We start from the raw sequence: 22,226 nt of genomic DNA on the forward strand, positions 1-22,226 counted from the left end.
GTTCCTTTTAATTCCCAAATGTTTTATAACAAAGTACAGGGCCCATAGACGGTTTTCTAATAATCTTGAATATACATGTTGTTGAATAAGCATGACGCAGTCTCTGGCATTGCCCAGAGAAATCTAACTTTTATAGTAATTTCCATCTCCTTGGAACTTCAGAAAATCCCTGTAGCAGGCGTGCAATGGAGAGAAGGAGTCACTGATTGGCTGACTATCAATAGGATATTATCTCCCAGGATAAACTCCATTTCCATCCATTAAGCTGTCCAATCATGGTACTCAAATGTGTGCAGAGAAGTGTGAAAAATTCTGGACAGTTCTGATGCCTCTGACCTCTAAGCTATACTCTTCTGCTCCCTTATGCAGGAAAATGCAGTCTTTCTTTGAGGGATTAAAAACCGCATGTCCCTTGGACAAGTCATAGCTGCAAGAATAGGCAACCTGTTTCCATTGTTATTGAGTCAGCAAATTGTCCTGTGATTGAGTTGTCCTGAAGCTTTTAGTTTTCTTCTGGCATCTTTGTCCCAGAACTGACAAAACAGGCCCCACAGTTGCAAGGGTGCCAAACTAAAATGGATTGAAATTCCATTTACTCCATAGAGAACCTGAGGCACTGAAGTGCTGATTCCATTGGATAGATGACATTTAGATATGCAGTTATCTTTGGCTGGATTTACAATATTGATATAATGATTAGCAACTCTCCTTGCAATAGTTCCCAGGGCAAAACCAGTTGGCTTGTTCTGTTTGTTTATAAAAGTAGCCACATGTCAAGGCTGATGTTTCAGTGGAGTTTTCAATTCCCCTGAATTCAGAAGGTTGATTCTCTTATTGATAGTCAGCCTGTCTCCACAGTTGCTACCATGGTCATACTGTATCATCTGTACAGGAAATCTCTTCAGAGTGTTGCAACATCATCATAGGATTTGATAAACAGGCATCCCAAAACTTGAGTCTCATCCAAGCAATTGGTCATCACACATCACACAACTGTAGACTGGGGCTTTGAGGAAATGTTTGCTTCCAACAGGAGTATCATGCTGTGCAATCTGTAGCACTTGGTTGCTATTGAGGTCCTAAATTTTGACACTGCCATATCAAAATGCAACACACTGATATGTGTGTGTGTGTGCATATGTATACACCTCCAAAATCTTTTTCAGCAGATTGGCCTACATGAGGTCTTGTCAGCAGGTGACTACTTCCTGCTTCTGCCACACAACCCAAGCCCTGTTCTGGTGGTATCCAGAAGTGGCCCAGTGGCAGAGTCAAATCTGAGGTTCTGGGTTAGGTGAGTTCAGAGCTAGAATGGGACAGGGAATGGAATGGGACCCTCAGTCACAAAGTAAGGTCATGACAGGAGGTATTTTCAGTAAAACAGTGCACAAAATATGTGCCACTAGGGACTACAGAAGACAGAATGTTTTTTTAATGCCTATTTTTTTACATTTCCTTGAAACACCAACCAAAAATGAGTTAGAGAAAGAGACAAAGAAGAGTTCCAGCTACCAGTTTTCTCCCCCAAAGTACAACAACTACGGCCAAACCTGGCTGAAGCCAGTAGCCTGGAACAATGTAGAGTATGCAGGTGGCCCATTTGCTCTATTCTTTCTAGCTGAGTATACTAATATTATTATAATAAATGCTCTCACAACCATCCTATTTTTAGGCTCATTTCACAGCCACACTAATCCAGAAATGTTTACAATTAATTTTGCTGTAAAAACCCTCCTACTAACAATGTCATTCCTATAAATTTGAGCATCCTGCCCTCAATTTTATTATGACCATCTCATACAACTCCTATGAAAAAGTTTCCTACCTCTTACAATAGCTCTATGCATGTGACACATCTCCGTACCCAGTATACTTTCAAACATTCCCCCTCACATATAGAAATATGTCTGACAAAAGAGTTACTTTAATAGAGTAAATAATAGAGATTTAAGCCCTCTTGTTTCTAGAACTATAGGCCTTGAACCTACACCCAAGAACTCAAAATCTTCATGCTACCGGTCAGCTAAATAAGCTATCAGGCCCACACCCCGAAAATGTTGGTTTATATCCTTCCCATACTAATTAACCCCTTAGTCCTAACTATTATTCTAGTCAACCTGTTCCTAGGCACAATAATTACAGTATTTAGCTCTCCCTGATTAACCATATGAGTTGGCCTAGAAATAAATATATTAGCCATTATTCCAATTTTAATTAACAAAGCCACACCATAATCAACAGAAGGTGCAACTAAATATATCTTAACACAAGCCACAGCATCAATAATCTTAATAATAGAAATTACGCTTAACATTCTTGACTCTTGCCAATGAACAATAATCCACAAAATCACTTTACCCCAATCTTAATTATATTAGCATTAATCATTAAATTAGGAATAGCTCCCTTTCACTTCTGAGTCCCAGAAGTAACCCAAGGGGTCCCCCTAAAATCAGGACTCATTCTTCTTACATGACAAAAACTAGCACCCCTATCTATCCTTTACCAAATCTCACCATCAATTGACTCAACTTTAACAATGTTAGTAGCCATCCTATCAATTATAGTCGGTGGCTGAGGAGGGCTTAACCAAACCCAACTCCACAAAATCTTAGTGTACTCCTCAATTGCCCACATGGGATGAATGGTAGCCATTATTACATTTAATCCAAATACTATAATTCACAGTCTAATTATTTATATTCTATTAAAAATTCACATGTTCATAATATTTATACATCACACAAGCACAACTACACTTTCACTATCACAAATATGAAATAAAACCCCACTAATAGTTTCAGCCATCCTAATTACCTTAATATCACTAGGAGGCCTACCCCCACTAACAGGCTTTATCCCTAAGTGAATAGAGCTAACAAAAAATGGCAATATCATCATACCCACCACAATGGCTATATAAGCACTTCTAAATTTATACTTCTATTTACGACTCATCTACCTCACTGACAATATTCCCAACAACCAACTTAAAAATAAAATGACAATTCGAATCAATGAAACACATACTATTTATCATTTTATCAACAATATTTCTTCCTCTCACAACAATATTTTCAGTACTAAGCTAACATTAGAAGTGTATGTTACACAGACCCAGAGCCTTCAAAGCTCTAAGCAAGTAAATTATACTTAACTCCTGCTTAAGGACTGCAAATTAACTTCACATCTTCTGAATGCAAATCAGGTGCCTTAATTAAGCTAAGTCCCCCTAGATTGGTGGGATCCAACCCCACGAAATTTTAGTTAACAGCTAAATACCCTAATCAACTGGCTTCAATCTCCTTTTCCTCCAGAAGAAAAAAACAAAAAAAAAGGCGGGAGAAGCCCTAGCAGAATTGAAGCTGCTTCTTTGAATTTGCAATTCAACATGAAAATTTCACCTCAGGGCTTGGTAAAGAGGGCTCAACCTCTGTCTTTAGATTTACAGTCTAGTGCTTACTCAGCCATTTTACCAATGCTTCTGTTTATTAACCGATGATTATACTCTACCAACCATAAAGACATCAGAACTCTCTATCTCCTATTTGGAGCCTGAGCTGGAATGGTAAGAACAGCCTTTAATCTGTTAATTCGAGCAGAATTAGGCCAACCAGGAACTTTACTTAGAGACGACCAAATTTATCATGTAATCATCACTGCACATGCCTTTGTAATAATTTTCGTCATAGTGATACCTATTTTGGAAACAGGTTAGTCCCACTAATAACTGGGGCCCTCGATATAGCTTTCCCCCGTATAAACAATAAAAGCTTTTGACTCCTCCCACCATCCTTTCTTCTGTTAGCTTCATCAATAGTAGAAGCCGGTGCAGGTACAGGCTGAACTGTTTACCCACCACTAGTGGGTAACTTAGCCCGTGCAGGAGCCTTGGTTGATCTAACTATTTTCTCTCTTCACTTGGCTGGGGTGTCCTCTATTCTAGGGGCCATTAATTCTATTACAACTATCATCAATATAAAACCCCCTGCTATATCTCAGTATCAAACCCCCTTATTCATATGATCTGTTCTCATAAGAGCCGTTCTTCTTCTTTCCCTGCCAGTTTTAGCCGCTGGCCTTACAATACTCTTAATGGACCAAAATCTAAACACAACGTTTTTTGACCCTGCAGGAGGAGGAGACCCTATCCTCTATCAACACTTATTTTGATTCTTCAGACACCTTGAGGTATATATTCTTATCCTTCCAGGATTTGGAATAATTTCTCATATTGTAACATATTATTCTGGCAAAAAAGAACCATTTGTCTACCTGGGAATAGTGTGGGCTGTGATATCAATTGGTTTCCTTGGGTTTATCGTCTGAGCTCACCACATATTCACAGTAGGAATGGACGTAGATACACAAGCCTATTTCACATCAGCTACTATAATTATTGCCATTCCTACGGGAGTAAAGGTATTTATTTGATTAGCAACCCTACATGGTGGAAATATTAAGTGATCCCCAGCCATATTTTGAGCTCTGGGGTTTATTTTCTTATTTACAGTAGGTGGTCTTACAGGAATTGTACTAGCCAACTCTTCCCTAGATATTGTTCTCCAAGACACGTACTACGTGGTAGCCCACTTCCACCATGTCTTATTCACGGGAGCTGTATTTGCCATTATAGGGGGGGTTCACTCATTGATTCCCTCTGTTCTCAGGCTACACTCTGGACCCTGCTTGGGCCAAAATCCACCTCACTGTAATATTTGTAGAAGTGAACTTAACTTTCTTCCCTCAACACTTCCTTGGACTCTCTGGCATGCCCTGACGATATTCATATTACCCAGATGCCTATACAATGTGAAACACTGTTTCATCAATGGGCTCCTTCATCTCCCTCACTGCTATAATAGTAATAATTTTCATAATCTGGGATGCCTTTGCCTCAAAGCAAGAGGTAGAAACTATTGAGTTAACCACTACAAATCTAGAGTGACTTCACGGATGTCCACACCCATATCATACATTCAAAGAGCCTGCTTACGTAAAAGCCTAGGCCAAGAAAGGAAGGAATCGAACCCCCTAAGACTGGTTTCAAGCCAGCTGCATAACTATTCTGACTTTCTCAATAAGATATTAGTAAAACTATTACATAACATTGTTGAAGTTAATTTATAGGTTCAACCCCTATATATCTTTATGGCATATTCATTTCAACTAGGCTTCCAAGATGCCTCATCTCCTATTATAGAAGAATTACTCCACTTCCATGACCACAGGCTTATGATCATTTTTCTAATTAACTCATTGGCCCTCTATATTATTTCACTAATACTGACTACAAAACTTACCCACACAAGCACAATAGATGCCCAAGAGGTAGAAACCATCTGAATTATTCTCCCAGCTATTATTCTAATTTTAATTGCATTTCCCTCCCTACAAATCTTGTATATAATAGGTGAAATCAATAACCCCTCCCTGACAGTAAAAAACATAGGCCACCAGTGATATTGAAGTTATGAGTACACAGACTATGAAGACCTGAACTTCGACTCATATATAATCCCAACATCCAATTTAAACCCAGGTGACTTATGACTACTGGAAGTTGACAACCGAGTTGGTCTTCCAATGGAATTACCAATCCATATATTAATCTCATCAGAAGATGTGCTTCATTCATGAGCCATCCCCTCACTAGGACTAAAAACAGATGCTATCCCTGGATGCCTTAACCAAGCCACCCTTATCTCAACTCGTCCAGGACTTTTCTATGGCCAATGCTCAGAGATCTGTGGCTCAAATCACAGCTTCATGCCTATTGTTCTTGAAATAGTTCCACTAAAACACTTTGAAAATTGATCACTATCTATGATTTAAACTCATTATGAAGCTAAATTAGCACTAGCTTTTTAAGCTAGAGAATGATATATAATGAAATGCCACAACTTGATACATCCACATGACTAATCACTACTATTGCTATAATTCTCTCACAATTTGCCCTAATCCAACTTAAGTTTCATAAGTACACCTACCCTATGAACCCTGTGCTAAAGGCATTTTAGTCCACTTCTTTCCCCTCCCCATGAGAAACAAAATGAATGAAAATTTATTCTCCTCTCCCATTACCCCTACAATAATAGGAGTTCCAATCATAGTGCTAATTATTATATTTCCAACCCTATTATTTCCTGCCCCTACTCACCTAATCAATAATTGGTTAGTTTCAGTTCAACAGTGATTAGCCCAACTAATTCTGAAGCAAATAATAACAATGCATTCCCCTAAAGGACAGACTTGGTCCCTAATATTAATTTCTCTAATTATATTTATTGGCTCAACCAATCTCCTAGACCTACTACCCCACTCATTTACACCAATGACCTAGCTGTCAATAAACTTAGGGATGGCTATCCCACTATGAGCAGGGGCTGTAATCACAGGATTCCACTACAAGACCAAAGCATCACTAGCTCATTTCCTCCCACAGGGTACCCCTAACCCCTTATCCCCATACTAGTAATTATTGAAACAATTAGTGTCTTTATTCAACCAATAGTTCTAGCCATGTGACTTACAGCTAACATCGCAGCAGGTCACCTACTTATACATCTCATTGGAGGCACAGCGCTTGCCCTAACTCAATTAGTCCTACAGCAGCTGAAATCACCTTTATCATTCTTATCCTCCTCACAATCCTAGAATTTGCCGTAGCCTTGATCCAAGCCTACGTCTTCACACTTCTTGTAAGCCTATATCTACACGATAATACCTAATGACACACCAAACCCATGCTTATCATATAGTTAACCCAAGCTTATGACCACTTACCGGAGCCCTATCCACCCTTCTCAACATGAGGCTTAACCATATGGATTCACTCTAATTCCCCTACACTTCTCCTGATTGCTCTATTAACAAATACACTCACTATATATCAATGATGATGAGACATCTCACGAGAAGGCACATTCCAAGGCCATCATACTCCCATTGTACAAAAAGGCCTACAATATGGAATGATCCTATTCATTGTCTCAGAAGTCTTTTTCTTTGCAGGCTTCTTCTGAGCCTTCTACCACTCGAGCTTAGCCCCTACCCCAGAACTAGGAGGCTGCTGACCTCCAACAGGCATTAACCACCTGAACCCCCTTGAAGTACCCCTACTTAACACCTCAGTCCTCCTGGCCTCAGGAATTTCAATTACTTCAGCTTGCCACAGCTTAATAGAAGGAAATTGTGAAAACATGCAACAAGCCTTGGCTGTCACTATCCTTCTAGGCATTTATTTTATCCTCCTCCAAGCATCCAAATACTATGAAGCATCATTTACTATTTCAGATGGAGTATATGGCTCAACATTTTTAGAGCCACAGGATTTCACGGCCTTCATGTGATTACTGGGTCCACTTTCCTTATGGTTTGCCTCCTATGACAATTTAATTTCCACCTCACATCAAATCATCACTTTGGCTTTGTAGCAGCGGCATGATACATTTTGTAGATGTAGTCTGACTATTCCTATATGTAGCAATTTATTGATGAGGGTCTTACTCTTTTAGTATTAATTAGTACATCTGACTTCCAATCAGTTAGTTTTGGAACAACCCCCAAAAAAGAGTAATTAACCTAATTCTAGCTTTATTAATTAATGTAACCATTTCATTAATTCTAGTGACCATTGCATTTTGACTGCCACAACTAAATATTTACTCAGAAAAATCAAGCCCCTATGAATGTGGGTTCAACCCCATAGGATCAGCGCACCTCCCCTTCTCAATAAAATTTTTCCTAGTAGCCATTACCTTCTTGCTATTTGATCTATAGTGTGTGTATATATATATATATATATATATATATATATATATATATATATAAACTTGTATTTTGCACAAAACAGAAACCTTAGACCCAAGGATTATCATCAGTCCTGACATGGCTGCATGAAATCCCCAAATTCCTTGAAATGTTATTGTTTTCCTACTTTGACATTTTAATGATTATCCAAATGTGTTAATTTTAATAAACTAAAAGTATGTGCTATTTAGGAACTTCATATCCTACCATTATTCTGTTGGTACATAAATGTTGCTGGTGGTGATGGCCTCAGCTGCTGTGGTGTAGGCTGTGGGACATAAGGTGGGGGAAATTCTCCTTGATTTGAGGAATGCATCAGTCAGGGTCTGTGGATATATAGGAGAGAATGATAGTATGAACTTTGGTACTTGCATCAAACTGGTATGGACACATGACATTGTCTGAAGCACAATGTGAATTTTATGAATCCCATTGTCTTTCACCACCTGAGACATATAACCAGAAGGAAGGTATATAGGTGACAGAGTACCACTTGGTGACATCAGAAGTACATAGGCAGCCTGTTGAATATTCTGAATGTCCCCATCTTTAGAGTTGATAGCAAGAGTCTCCCTAGGAATAACTTGTACCAATATAATATGTTGTATCCAGTATTGAGGAAAGGAAGGCCATCTGGCATCTCTCTTGGGATGTCATCATTTGTAAATAATTAGTAGTCTGCTGGGTTGCAATGGTGGTATTCACATGATAGCTCTCCATGTCCTCAGATGGGCCCCAGCAGCCTTATAACCTCCATTCACTTGTTCATAAAATGATTCTCCACATGTTAGAGCTGAACAGAAACCAATGGCCAAGCCCTGCAGGAATATAAACAAATAACATGTAGTCATATGTATTTTGTGTGTGAGATAAGCAGAGGGTTTATCTTCTGGGCATCTGTTTCAAAGTGTGAGATGTTTGACTTCCTCCAAAATCTTTTTCAGCAGACTTGCTTACATGAGGCCCAGTCAGCAGGTGACTGCTTCCTGCTTCTGCCACACAACCCCAAGCCAAGCCCTGTTCTGGTGGTATCCTGAAGTGGCCCAATGGCAGAGTCAAATCTGAAGCACTGGGCCAGGTAAGTTCAGAGCTGGAATGGGACAGGGGATGGAATGGGACACTCAGTCACAAAGTAAGGTCATGACATGAGGTATTTTCAGTAAAACAGTGCACAAAATATATGCCACTAGGGACAACAGAGGACAGAGTGGGTTTTTTAAATGCCCATTTGTTTACATTTCCTTGAAACACCAACTGACAGTGAGGTAGAGAAAGAGACAGAGAGAGAGTTCCAGATGCCAGTTTTCTCCCCCAAAGGACAACGAGGACCAAGCCAGGCTGAAGCCAGAAGCCTGGAACTCCATGTGAGTACTCAAGGTACATTACAGGGGTCAGGGGTGTGTATCAGAAGAAGATAAGCCAGATGTGAAGCTGGATCTCTGAAAACTCCACATGAGCATAAAAACATTGCATAGGTTTTCTTGGGAAGAAAGGCAGAAAGAATGTCACACCACAGGGCTGGACACAAAGAAGGGAATTCTGAAGTACTTGTTCCAGACAAATAATGTGTTCAACAGTGCTCCTTCCAAATGGAAAGGCACATGGAATCAAACATGTCCACTGCAACCGAGTGAGGAAAAGCATTACCAAGTACATAATGAGGAAGAAGCACAGGCTTAGGGTCAGTGTTGGAAGGCTTTTAAGCTAGTTTTGTTCCTTGCTACCTAGCAGTCCTAGTGCGGTTTCCTTTAAAATGCCCTGTTTTAAATACAGTATGTGGATCAACAAGGTCACCAAAATATATAAAAAAATGGAATATCCCAGAAACACACACAGAAAAAAGAAAATAGAGAGTCATTGAATATTGAATGGTTGTGAAAATCACACTGAGTGACAGAGAGCCAAAGGACTGTTCTATGTGGATTGTTCTAAAAATCATATTGGAAAAATCATTTGGAATGTTTGCACAGATGAAATATATCAATACTGAAATATATCAATGGCATTTTTTGAGTGTGGGACATTGAAATACCACTAATTAATGGTATTTTATGACAGATGAAGAGGGATCCACTACACAGAACCAGAAAGGAAATTGAAGATTTCACGGGGTAATGCAGAGTAGATGAATGGGTGCGAAAAACTCCAAGTTACTGAGAATATGAACAGGAAAAGATCATGCTCTCTATATTGTTGCATAATAAGATCATTATAAAATGGATATCAATGTTTTGACAGAAGGGAAACAGTCTAGATTTGTGTGTGTTTGGATGTGTGTGTGTGTGTGTGCACATGCGTGCATGCATGCATGTATGTGCGCTCATGTTGACAGTAGGCAGAGGAGTTTTGGGATATGGGTTCCTAACTTCAAGATAAGGTAACTTCTGACTCTTTTGCAAATCATTTATAGCCCATTATTGATGCATGTGAGTATCAGCAATAAAGCAAGTCCCACCTGTGTGGTATGAGGGAAAGATATTCTGTGGTGGGATCCAAGGTGGGCAACTCTACAACATAGAGGCTAACATGACACCAGGCTTATGTCACACAGAAGGCTACATTATAGTCCCCAAAGACTGATGGGTGAGATATCAGGGCAGAAGGTTAATAAAGAGAAGTATGTGGGTGCAGTAGAGTGTAGAATATGTTTTGAAAGATTTCATGTCAGCTCATGTAAGCAAATATTGGGAAGCTGTCCTCAAATCAGGTTTAAAGGAGGCATCCTGTGGAGCTGTACTCAATGCATAGAATCAGAGTTGTTCCATACAATGCATGTTTCAAGTGCATTCCTCCCTGATATAAGTACGTCCTGAACTATACTTGTTCTTCACAATTGTGTGAGGAAAGAAACAAGTGGAGTACATAGTGAGAAAGGACACACATGAGTTGATGTTTAGGGGTTTGTGAAACCAGAGCTGGCCCACCCCTTCATAGAAGTTGTACTGGTACTAGCATTAAAATAACCTCTTTTTAAACATATTTATTTCAGAAAGAGAACACATTTCATGTAGTTCATATATACAATTTTAAACCTGCAATGATTCTTCCCACTTTCACTGACTCCTGCTTTCCCTCCCTCCCTCCTCCTGCCTTTTTCCTTTCAATATTATTTATTTTTTGAAAGCAAGAGTTAGGAAGAGAGAGAGAAAGAGAGATCTGCCATCTAATGGGTCACTTCCCCGATGGCCACCATGGCCAGGCTGGGCCATGCCAAATGCAGGAGCCAGGAGTTTCATCCAGGTCCCCTACATGGGATATCACAGTCCAAACACTTGAGCTAATCTCTGCTGGTTTTCCCAGGCCTTTAGCAGTTGTTGCACACAGGACATAAACCAGAACCCATGTGTGATGCTGGTGGCCACACAACACTGAACCCCATACATTCAATTCACTTCATGCTCATCAGTTTAATTCTGTACTAAATTAAGAATTCAACAAGAAAAATACAAACACCACTGTTGTACAAAAGTAGATAAGGATTATTAAAAAAATATCAAATATAAAGCTGTCAGTTTCACTCATATACATTAAAATGGGGGTTACAGATGACCCTTTCATATGCTGATTTAATTTCCTTTGGATAAATTCCCAAGGGTGCAATGACTGGGTCAAATGGTAGATCTACTTTCAGATTTTTGAAGAATCCCCATACTGTCTTCCACAATGGCTGTACTAGTATACATTCCCACCAACAGTGGACTAGGTACCTTTTCTCCCGCATATTCACAAGCACTTTTTCTTTTTCCTTTTAAGTTTTGGTTGATAGCCATTCTAACTTAGGTGATAAGAAATTGCTTGTTTCATTGAGTACAGCTCCATGGGATGCCTCCTTTAAACCTGATTTGAGGACAGCTTCACAATATTTGCTTCCATGAGCTCACATGAAATTTTATTTGCATTTACATGATGGTCATTTGTCCATGTGTCTGTTGTATTTCATCCTTTGAAAAATGTCTTTTCATTTACTTTGCCCATTTATTCACTGGGTTATTTGTTTTGTTGTGGTTCAGTTTCTTTTTTTTTTTTGACAGGCAGAGTGGATAGTGAGAGAGAGAGACAGAGAGAAAGGTCTTCCTTTTGCCGTTGGTTCACCCTCCAATGGCCACCACGGCTGGCGCACTGTGGCTGGCGCACCATGCTAATCTGAAGGCAGGAGCCAGGTGCTTCTCCTGGTCTCCCATGGGGTGCAGGGTCCAAGCACTTGGGCCATCCTCCACTGCCTTCCCGGGCCACAGCAGAGAGTTGGCCTGGAAGAGGGGCAACTGGGAAAGAATCTGGCTCCCCGACCTGGACAAGAACCTGGTGTGCCGGCGCTGCTAGGTGGAGGATTAGCCTATTGAGCTGCAGCACCAGCCTGGTTCAATTTCTTGAGCTTCTTATACGTTTTATGTCTTAATTGGTTATCAGGAGGATAGTTTGTAAATATTTTCTACCATTCAGCCTGATTCCTTTTCTCTTTGTCGAGTGTTTCCTTTGCTGTTCATAAACTTCCTAGCTCAAGCTAAGAAGTTTAGAGCTTCTTCTGGGTCTCACATGTGGGTGCAGGGAACCAAGGACTTGGGTGATCTTCTATTGCTTTCCCAGGTACATTAGCAGGGAGCTGGATCTGAAGTGAAGCAGCTCTGTCTCCAACCTATGTGCATATGGGATGCTAGCATCACAGGCAGAGGTTTAACCTGCTACACTACAATGCTGATGTCATCTATTTGCCTTTTGTAATTCATCCCTTGAAAAATGCCTATTTATGTCCTTTACCCATTTCTTCACTGGATTGATTGTTTTGTGTATACTGAGTTTCATGGGGTCCTTATTACTCCTACATACTAATCCTTTATTAGCTGACTAGTTTGCAGATATTTTCTCCCCTTCTATCAGTTGTTTCTTCATGTTGCTGTTTCCTTTGCTGTTCAAAAGCTCCTTAGTTTGATGTAATCCCATTAGCTTATTTTCCTTTTATTACCTGTATGTCTGGCTTCATAATGACAGAGAACATGGCTTTTAATGTGACAGATTGAAAACAAATCTGCATTGTGCATGTGTGCTACATGCATGCATGTTGACAAGAGGCAAATAGGTTTTGGAAGGTTTTCAACATGGAGAAATTTCTGACTCTTTCTCAAATCTTTTATAGGAAATGAATGATGAAGGTGAATGCTACCAATGAAGCACCTATCAACCTGTATGGTATGAAGGAAAAGCATTCTGAGGTGATAAAAATGTGTTACATGGTGCGACACAGAGATTGGAAAGCTGCAGTACATACATAAGATGAAGCATTCAAACAGAAGTGAGAAGTAAGATACTGGTGGTCAAGATTGTATAAAGGAAAGTGTGAGTGGTGGCATAGGGTTCCATTGAATTTTGGAAATTTCATGTGAGCTCATGTAAGCAGACACTGGGAAGACTTTCTCTGAAACGGGGAAGATCCAGGCCATGGCTCCAGGACACAAAGAATTAGGAGGTTGTTCCATACAGTGAATGTGTTCAACAGTATTCCTCCTGATGTAAGGGCATCCTGAAATATGCTTGTACTGTATAGATGAGTGAGTGAGAGGATGAAACATTTGAAAGCTGGGGCCGGTTGCTTCCTTTGAGGCAGTTGTACAAGTGCTTGTGTTAAAATGAGAGGATATGTGACTGAATTAATTTCACAAATAGATAAACAGGAAAATGGAGAGTTTTATCTACTTATGTATTGATAGGCTTATTTATTTGATTAGCTAGAAACACATTGGCATTGAATTTTATCTCTGCAGGGCCACCTTGTGCTCCCATTGAGATCCCTTCCATTATTCTTGAATGTTTCAGTTCACCCACTCTTGACTTGGAGCTGTCTACTGCTCTTAAGCCCAGGTCTTTCTTCCTTTCAGTCATGGTCAATACTGCCCTCAGGCATTAGAGGGTGCCTGAGGCAAAGGGTGGATTTGCACATGCCTGCAAGACTGCAGTGAATGCACCTAAGGGGGTTGAGGATGGGTCCAAGTGCTCCTTATTGTGGAACCTCTCAGGTCAGCTCCTCCATAATGACTTCTGAGGTTCACAGAGACCTACACATCAGCCATAATGAGTACCCCCACATTGATCTTCACACGAAGTCAGGAGCTTCAGCACTGTGAGCACAGGTTTCCCATGAGAGGACAGAGGCAGGAACCATGTCCTGTACAGGAATATGGGTCATGTGCATCAGGAGTGAGAAGCCCCAACCTGCCTTGCTTCTTTGGTGCAGAATATGAGGCTGTGGGGCTTTATGTGTGCTGCTCCCAAGGGCTGAACTGCAGAGGAGCAAAGTGTGTTCATGCCACTGCCCCATGTCAACTCCTCACTGCTCTGCAGCTCAACAGGCCCTACCAGGTTCTATCCCAAGTTGTGAGACCTGGAGAGGAGTGGGGATGGGTGAGTGGAATGTTCCCCTGGGGAATCGTGAGTAGGGAGAATCCTTCTAACTTCTTCCCCACCTTTTTGGTGAAACCTAGTAATCCTGCAGTGTAAAATAAATCTAATGTACCTTGTCTCCCTTGGGCTGGAAATTTACATCTTAACTTGCACAGTATATTGTGGAATATTTTTATTCTGGAATAGGAAGTCTTACCTCACTGAGACTCCAGCATTTGAAGAGGGAGTTAATTTGTTTGTTTTCCTTGTTCTTCAACCCTCAGAATCACAATGATATCTTACAGATACAGGAAGACTGTAGGGATGCACTCTGGAATGTCTTACCTAGTAGACCTGGGGGTAGTCATGGCATTCAGCTCCACATGTATTGAGTAGGAGCCTCTTCCCAATTCTGCTTCCTTGTCTTTTTGGATTTCCATTCTTAATTTACTAAAAATTCAAGTTCTTTGATTTGAAGTACCTTTTTCAGTCTTCAAAAAAATAAAAAACGCATAAGAGTTTCTACCACAAAATATCAATGTCTTTTTAAAAAGTATCATTTGGATTACTTTGCAAAATGTGTTTGAGCAGAAAACCCTAGAATTTTTGCCTGAAGCAACAACAGTCATAGCACAAGAGCCAATGTAATAGGAGAGATTTGTGTGTAGGTCACCATCAAACTAGGGCAATCTAATGTTGGAATCCCAGATAAATGCTGAGTCATGGAGAAGAAAATGAAAACCTCAAATGAGATCATCCCATGACCATGAGAAACCAACACGGTTCTTAAATGGAGGAAAAGACTGTGATAAGAACACAGGTACTTCACAAGTGAAAAAATCATGCAAGGAGAATTTTCAACTTATCTCACACAGAAAGCAACATAGATAATAAAAAGATACTTGAAAAGCCAGTTTATAATTTGATATGTTGGAAACATATAAAAACCTGTGCCCCAGAATTCAAAGATGCCTCTTCCTGTCAGGCACAAATCAAGTGTGAACAAGCCATCAACATGTAATAGACAGTTCATCATGACTGAATGTGCAGGACACTTGAAATACAAGGGGTACCTGTAGTCTAACCTTGAGGAAGTTCTGTGTCAGTGCCTGTAGAAATGCATGATATTTTTCCTTAGCCTACAAGACTAGTTGCATGCAGGTCTGGAGAAACTATTCAGAGAATATGACCTATTTGGAGTTAGAACTGCTACCAATAGTAATTATTTATTGGAAAATACTTTTCAGATTTCCATATAAAATAGATGGCAGCCATTCAACTTCACTAGCTGCAGTGCCTTTTGATCTACAGTGCTTTGAGGCTCCCCAGTGAGTGATTATGACATCTAAATGTTCTGCATTTTCATGATTCTCCTTCTTTCAGACTCTGAATTTGAGGACATCAGCTGGAGCCCCTCTCTTTTGCCCAGTGTGGCTCTGGGATTTGACCTCTGTCGTGTCATGCACAGTGAGATAAGGACAGGAAGAGTCCCCTCATCTGGCTTTCAGGACTGGACAAAGACATCCCACATTACAGCTGAAGGAGAGTGATACCTCTACTGTAGGAGTACTCTCAAGAACAAGAATTTCTGCTCATATTGGGACACTCCTGTATTCTAAAAATTACCACAGATGAAATTAGGTAAGAAGGGGAGAGAGAAAACTCACATTCATTCAGGTGATCTTCTCAGGTACACAAGAAGGTGGTACACAAAGTGTCAGTTTTGTCCCTATAGATTACATTTTAGGTATTCAACTAATTACCACAACTCAGAAACCATATGATATTTATATTTTTGTGACTGGATAATTTCACTAGACATAATGATTTCCAGTTGCATGGTATTTTGATTGGTTTGCATGGAATCTATAAATTGCATTCAGTAGTATGGATATATTGATGATATTGATTCTTCCAATCCATTAACATGAAATATGTTTCCATTTTTATGCATTCTTCTATTTCTTTCTTTAATGTTTTGTAATTTTCATCATCGACATCTTTAATGTCCTTTTTTATTCCAAGGTATTTAAATTTTTGTAGTTACTGTGAATGGAATTGATCTTAGAAGTTCTTTCTCAGCCGTGGGGCTGTTTGTGTATACAAAGGCTACTGATTTTGTGTGTTGATTGTATATTCTGCAATTTTACCAAACTCTTTTGTGAACTCCAGTCATCTCTTTGTGGAGTATTTTGGGTTCCTTATAGGGATAGTTTGGATTCTTCCTCCCCTATTTCTATCCGTTTGATTTCTTTTTCTTGCCTGATGGCTCTGGCTAACACTTTTAGGACTATATTAAATAGCAAGGGTGCGAGGTGGCAACCTTGTCTGGTTACAGTTCTTAATAGGTATGCATGCAATTTTTCCCCATTCAGTAGGTTATTGGAAGTGGGTTTGTTATAAATTGCTTTGATTATGTTGAGTGTTCCTTCTATATCCAATTGCTCAAGGTTTTCATCATAAAGGGGTGCTGAGTTTTGTCAAAGGCTTTCTCTGCATCTATGGAGATAATGATGTGGTTTTGGATTTCACTTTGTTAATGTGGCATATCACATTTATTGATTTTTGGATGTGGAACCATCCCTGCATACAAGAAATAATCCCCTTTGGTATAGGAGAATGATCTTTCTGATGTGTTGTTGGATTCGGGTGGCTAGTATTTTGCCTACGTTTATTGTGTCTATGTACATCAGGTTATTGATCTACAGTTATTTTTCAAATTGGTGCACAAAATCTAATTCAGTTTATTAGCCCATGAATTACTAGTGATAGTAATTAGCATAACTGCAGAAAAACATTTAATAAAATGAACAGAGATCTGTGATTTGTAAACAAAGAACTAAAACAACCCAATAAATGCAAAAAAGAAAGCTTTTGTGCCCTAAAGGGTATATTAATATTGCTTAAGAAATGTGGCAATTGTGAGAAGGTTGGAAACAAAGTTGAAGCAAGAATGCTGTACACTACAACTTGTGCTAGAGGCCCTCAGGGGGCTCTGCTCTGTGCATATTATTTTTTAAAATTATTCTTTAATTCATTTGAAAAACAGAGTTACAGGGAGGCAGAGAAACAGAGAGAGGAGTCTCCATATGCTGGTTTATTCCCCAGATGGCCGCAATGGCTGGAACTCTGCAAATTTGAAGCCAGGAGCATCTTCTGGGTCTCTCAGGCAGATGCAAGGACCCAAGTGCTTGGGCCATCTTTCACTGCTTCCCAGACCATAGCAGAGAGCTGGAATGGAAGCAGAACAGCTAATACTGGAACCAGCACCTATATTTGATACCGATGCCATAGAGAGTGGGTTAATCTACTGTGCCACTGCTCTGACCCCTGATCCTCTTCTGTTCCACCTCTCTGCTGATGGCCTGGAAAACCAGTGGAGGACAGGCCAAGAGGTTGAGCCCCTTTACCCAATTGGGAGATTGGGAAGAAACCCCTGACTCCTGGCTATAGATTGGCTCATCTCTGGCTGTTGTGGCCATGTAGGGTGTGAACCAGCAGATGGAAGTGTTCCCACTGTCTCCATGTCATTCTTCCTCTATCTGTAACATGGTGATCGAAACAAATTAAATCAAGCTCTTGATCAATAATCTTTCATTACAAATAGTGTGAGCCTTGGGCAGTTTTTAGGCTATGAGAGTAGGGAGCGAATCACACCATTAAAGTAATGGCTGAGGGACACTGCTATCTAGCGTTGAAAGAGAAGATGCAGCAAGAATCTGCCATGTACAAAGGCAGAGTAGCCATCACGATGCATGGAATCCTCTAGATCATCACTTTCTGAACTCAAGAAACCATGGACAGTGAAGTTATGGTGTTAAAAATGACACAGACTAAAGTATTGTTTGAAGCATCATGAATAGGTTCAAAGAATTGGTCTTAGGGCTTCGTTAGGAGAAAAAGACAATATACACAACAGTATGTAATATAAAATAGGGGGATGAAGTAATAGCAGCCTGTCTCACATGAGGAAGATGGGCATAATTAATTGCAAGTAATTTCTGTATCATCTCTTCAAAAAGAGAAAAGGATAAGTTGCCTAATCAACTCTGTCAGTTATTCTAGAAGGTCCTTGTGAATCAGAAATAACTGAACGTGGGATGATGTTAGTGTAGGTCTTTCACCCGATATGGACAAGTTAGTGAAGTGTCCAAATCACCAGTATGCCAACAAAGAGTGAGAACAGTGCTTCCACAAAAAAGTGACCTTTCTGTCGTTTGAAGATCCCCTGGGGATGACCCTGGTCTGCACAGCTCTGTGCTGCTCTGTGCTCACCGCTGCGGTTCTTGGGGTCTTTGTGAAGCACCGAGACACTCCCATAGTCAAGGCCAACAATCGTTGTCTCACCTACATCCTGCTCATTGCTCTCATCTTCTGCTTACTCTGTTTGCTGTTCACTGGTTGTCCCAACACAACCACCAGTGTCCTCCAGCAGACCACATTAGGATTGGTGTTCACCATGGCTGTTTCCACTGTCCTGGCCAAAATTACAACTGTGGTTCTGGCCTTCAAGGTCATGGCCCCAGGGAGAAGGATGAGACAGTAGCTGCTATCAGGGACACCTAACTCCATTATTCCCATCTGCTTCCTGAGCCAACTGGCTCTCTGTGCCATCTGGCTTAGGACTTCTCCTCCCTTTATCAACACAGATGCTCACTCTGAGCATGGCCACATCATCCTGGTGTGCAAGAAGGGCTCAATCACTGCCTTCTATTGTGTCCTGGGTTTCCTGTTCTCCTTAGCCCTGGCCAGCTTCACTGTGGCTTTCCTAGCCAGGAATCTGCCTGAGAAGTTCAATGAAGCCAAATTACTGACATTCAGCATGCTGGTGTTTTGCAGTGTCTTGGTGACCTTCCTGCCTGTCTACCAGAGCACCAAGGGGAAGGTAATGGTGGCTGTGGAAGTCTTCTCCATCTTGGCCTCCAGTGTGGGGCTCCTGGGCTGCATCTTCGTCCCCAAGTGCTACATTATTCTCTTCAGACCTGAGAAGAATGCTTTGAAAGTACTAAGAGATAGAATAGTGTCCAAGGAAACATGTTTTATCAGGAGTGGCTCTTAAGAAACTCTCAGTTTTCAATGGTTAGAAACTAAAATTTATAAAACCGATTTTGCATTCTGATGTTATAAGATAACTTGCAGAATGTAGCCTCCTTATGAACAATTTATACTTCACTTAATGCATTTTTGTTCTGAAACACTGATTCACAGAATCAGTGTTAGAGTGGGGGAAACTTTCTATCTGGTGATAGACTCTGAAGATATCTGCAGTGGCCCAGTGCTGGTTCATACCAAAGCCAAGAGATTAATTCAGCTGTCCATGTGAGACTCGGGGACTTAGGCCATCTTCCGCTGCATTTTCTGGATCATAAACCGTGAACTGGATTGTAAGTGGAAGAGCCAGGATATGAACTGGCACCCACATGGGATGGTAGGGTTACAGGTGGTGATTATATCCACTACACCCCCACACTGGCCCCAATCCTCCTCTCTTCTTAAAAATAATACTGTGTAAAAATCTTAGTCTGGGTTTTATGTTCACACACAAAAACCCATCTCAGATAGAGGCCCTCCTTTAAAGTTTCATTTATGTATTTTCATTTTTAACTGGTCAACATTGTAATATTCATATTTGAATAAAATAAGTTTATTCCAAGGTATTTGATTATTTTTGTGGCTATTGTGAATGGGATTGATCTTAGCAGTTCTTTCTCAGCCTTGGCATTGCCTCTGTATACAAAGGCTGTTGGTTTTTGTGCACTGATTTTATATCCTGCTACTTTGCCAAACTCTTCAATGAGTTCCAATTCTCTTAGTAGAGTTCTTCCCAAGGTTTTTCCCTTTAATTTCTTTGTCTTGCCTAATGGCTCTGGCTAAAACTTCCAGTACTATGTTGAATAGCAGTGGTGAGAGTGGATATCTCTCTCTGGTACCAGATCTCAGTGGAAATGCTTCCAACATTTCCCTATTCAATAAGATGCTGGCCGTGGGTTTTTCATAAATCGCTTTGAGTATATTGAGGAATGTTCCTTCTATACCCTGTTTACTTACAGTTCTCATCATGAAAGGGTATTGTATTTTATTGAATGATTTCTCTGCATCTATTGAGATAATCATATGGTTTTTCTTCTGCAGTCTGTTAATGTGGTGAATCACATTGATTGATTTGTGAATGTTGAACCATCCCTGCAGACCAGGAATAAATCCCACTTGGTCTGGGTGGATGATTTTTCTGATGTGTTGTTGCATTCTATTGGCCAGAATTTTATTGAGGATTTTTGCATCTATGTTCATCAGAGATATTGGTCTGTAATTGTCTTTCAATGCTGCATCTTTTTCTGAGTTAGGGATTAAGGTGATGCTGGCTTCATAGAAAGAATTTGGGAGGATTCCCTCTTTTTAGATTGTTCTGACTAGTTTGAGAAGAATTGGAGTTAGTTCTTCCTTAAATGTCTGATAGAAAAAAATAAGTTATACATTCATTTGCTGTTTTTATTCATTCATTAGAGTCTAAATTCTGCTTTATAACAGAGTATTTTCAGTGCAACCATTAGACATGTTAAATCATTTTAGTGTGTATAATGCATTGTCCAGAAACTGATTAACTGTCTATCATTTCACATAGTTTTGAATTGATGTAATAATTACACACCAAGTTTTCACTATATGTAGGTAGAAGGATTCTGCAAACTTCTTTTCCATCTTTTCATTTCTGTTTTTTATTGACTTTGGCTTTAGATTTGCCTTCGCCAATATCAGGTAAAAAAAAAGTAATTTTTACATCTTGACCTGAAAATAATTCAGCAGAAAGTGACAATTTTAAAGTGAACTAATGACATTTAGACCTTTCACACTCTTTTGCAACCATCATCTATGTCATATTTTAAAGTATTTTCATCACTACAAATCAAGCTCCTTATCCATTAATGGTCACTCTCCATTCCTTCTCTTGCCAGTCTCACAACCACTAATCTCTTTCTGTTTGCATGGATTAAATGGTCCTAAGTGTTTTGTATAATTTAAATATTGGACTCTGTGGATTTAGATGACCTTTACTTTTACATGGTGTTTTCAAGGAGCATCCACATTATGCAGGAATCTACATTTTTCATGGCAAACTGATAATTCATTGTATTAATCCCATTAGTTTTGTGTCTCTAGTTAACCATTTACTGACATGTGCGTTGTTTTCAACTTTGGTTATTTGCAGAAAAACACTGATGTACAAGAGATGTTTGCATATTTTCTAATTTTTAGTGTACCCTAGATGTGGAATGTTTTGTTCCTAGAGGAATTTTATGTTCAATTTGCTAAGGAGGTGACATACCATTGGTGTTGTAACTTTCTCACTATCATGATTTTGAAGGTTCCAAATTCCCCATGGCATCTCCATCACATGAACAATTTTGAAATTTATTGTAGCCCTGGAGTAGATGTGATGTGGAGTCTCCTTCTGGTGTGGAATGGTTTCTCCATATTTATTGCTGGTTAGTGTCCTTTGTAATGCCCTCTGTTCATATATTTATCTGTGCAGAAATGTCCATCATACCCTATTCCCATTGTTCATGGATTACTTATATTTTGTTGTTACTTCTCCTTTTCTAAAAATATATTTTGTTGTGTGTAAGTTACTCAATGTGTTTATATTTCAAATTTTAGTTGAGGTATACAAATCTCATAAACTTCATATATATATGAACTTCGTATATATCTCTGTGAGGAACACAGAGATACTTCTCACCTAACCCTCCCTCCTGTCCAGAATCTCATGGTTTTCTTTTTCTCTCTCTTATTCCTACTCTGATTTTTGCAAAGAACTATTTTCTAGTTTACTTTATTCTCATGAGATTTACCCTACTGTGTGTGGAGTTTTCTACAAATGGTATGAAGAAAACAACACTATTTCTCCAAAAAATAGACAAAGGCTATAAACAAACATGGAATCTCAAATTATCAATTTCACTCAAATACATTACATTTTAAGTACTTGTTATAACAGAGAAGAGAACACATATAGTACATGTCTTTTTTGATACCGGCTT

The 22,226-nt window shown here is 39.7% G+C and overlaps 1 pseudogene; it reads right to left on the reverse strand.

The window, feature by feature from the left end:
- Window positions 1–282: 282 nt before the first annotated feature.
- LOC127489432 (mRNA export factor pseudogene) lies at window positions 283–18,705 on the reverse strand (annotated as a pseudogene).
- Window positions 18,706–22,226: the final 3,521 nt, after the last annotated feature.

Source organism: Oryctolagus cuniculus, chromosome 16 (assembly GCF_051225735.1).
Source record: "Oryctolagus cuniculus isolate XC-2025 breed Fujian yellow rabbit chromosome 16, ASM5122573v1, whole genome shotgun sequence".
Classification (NCBI taxonomy): Eukaryota; Metazoa; Chordata; class Mammalia; order Lagomorpha; family Leporidae; genus Oryctolagus; species Oryctolagus cuniculus.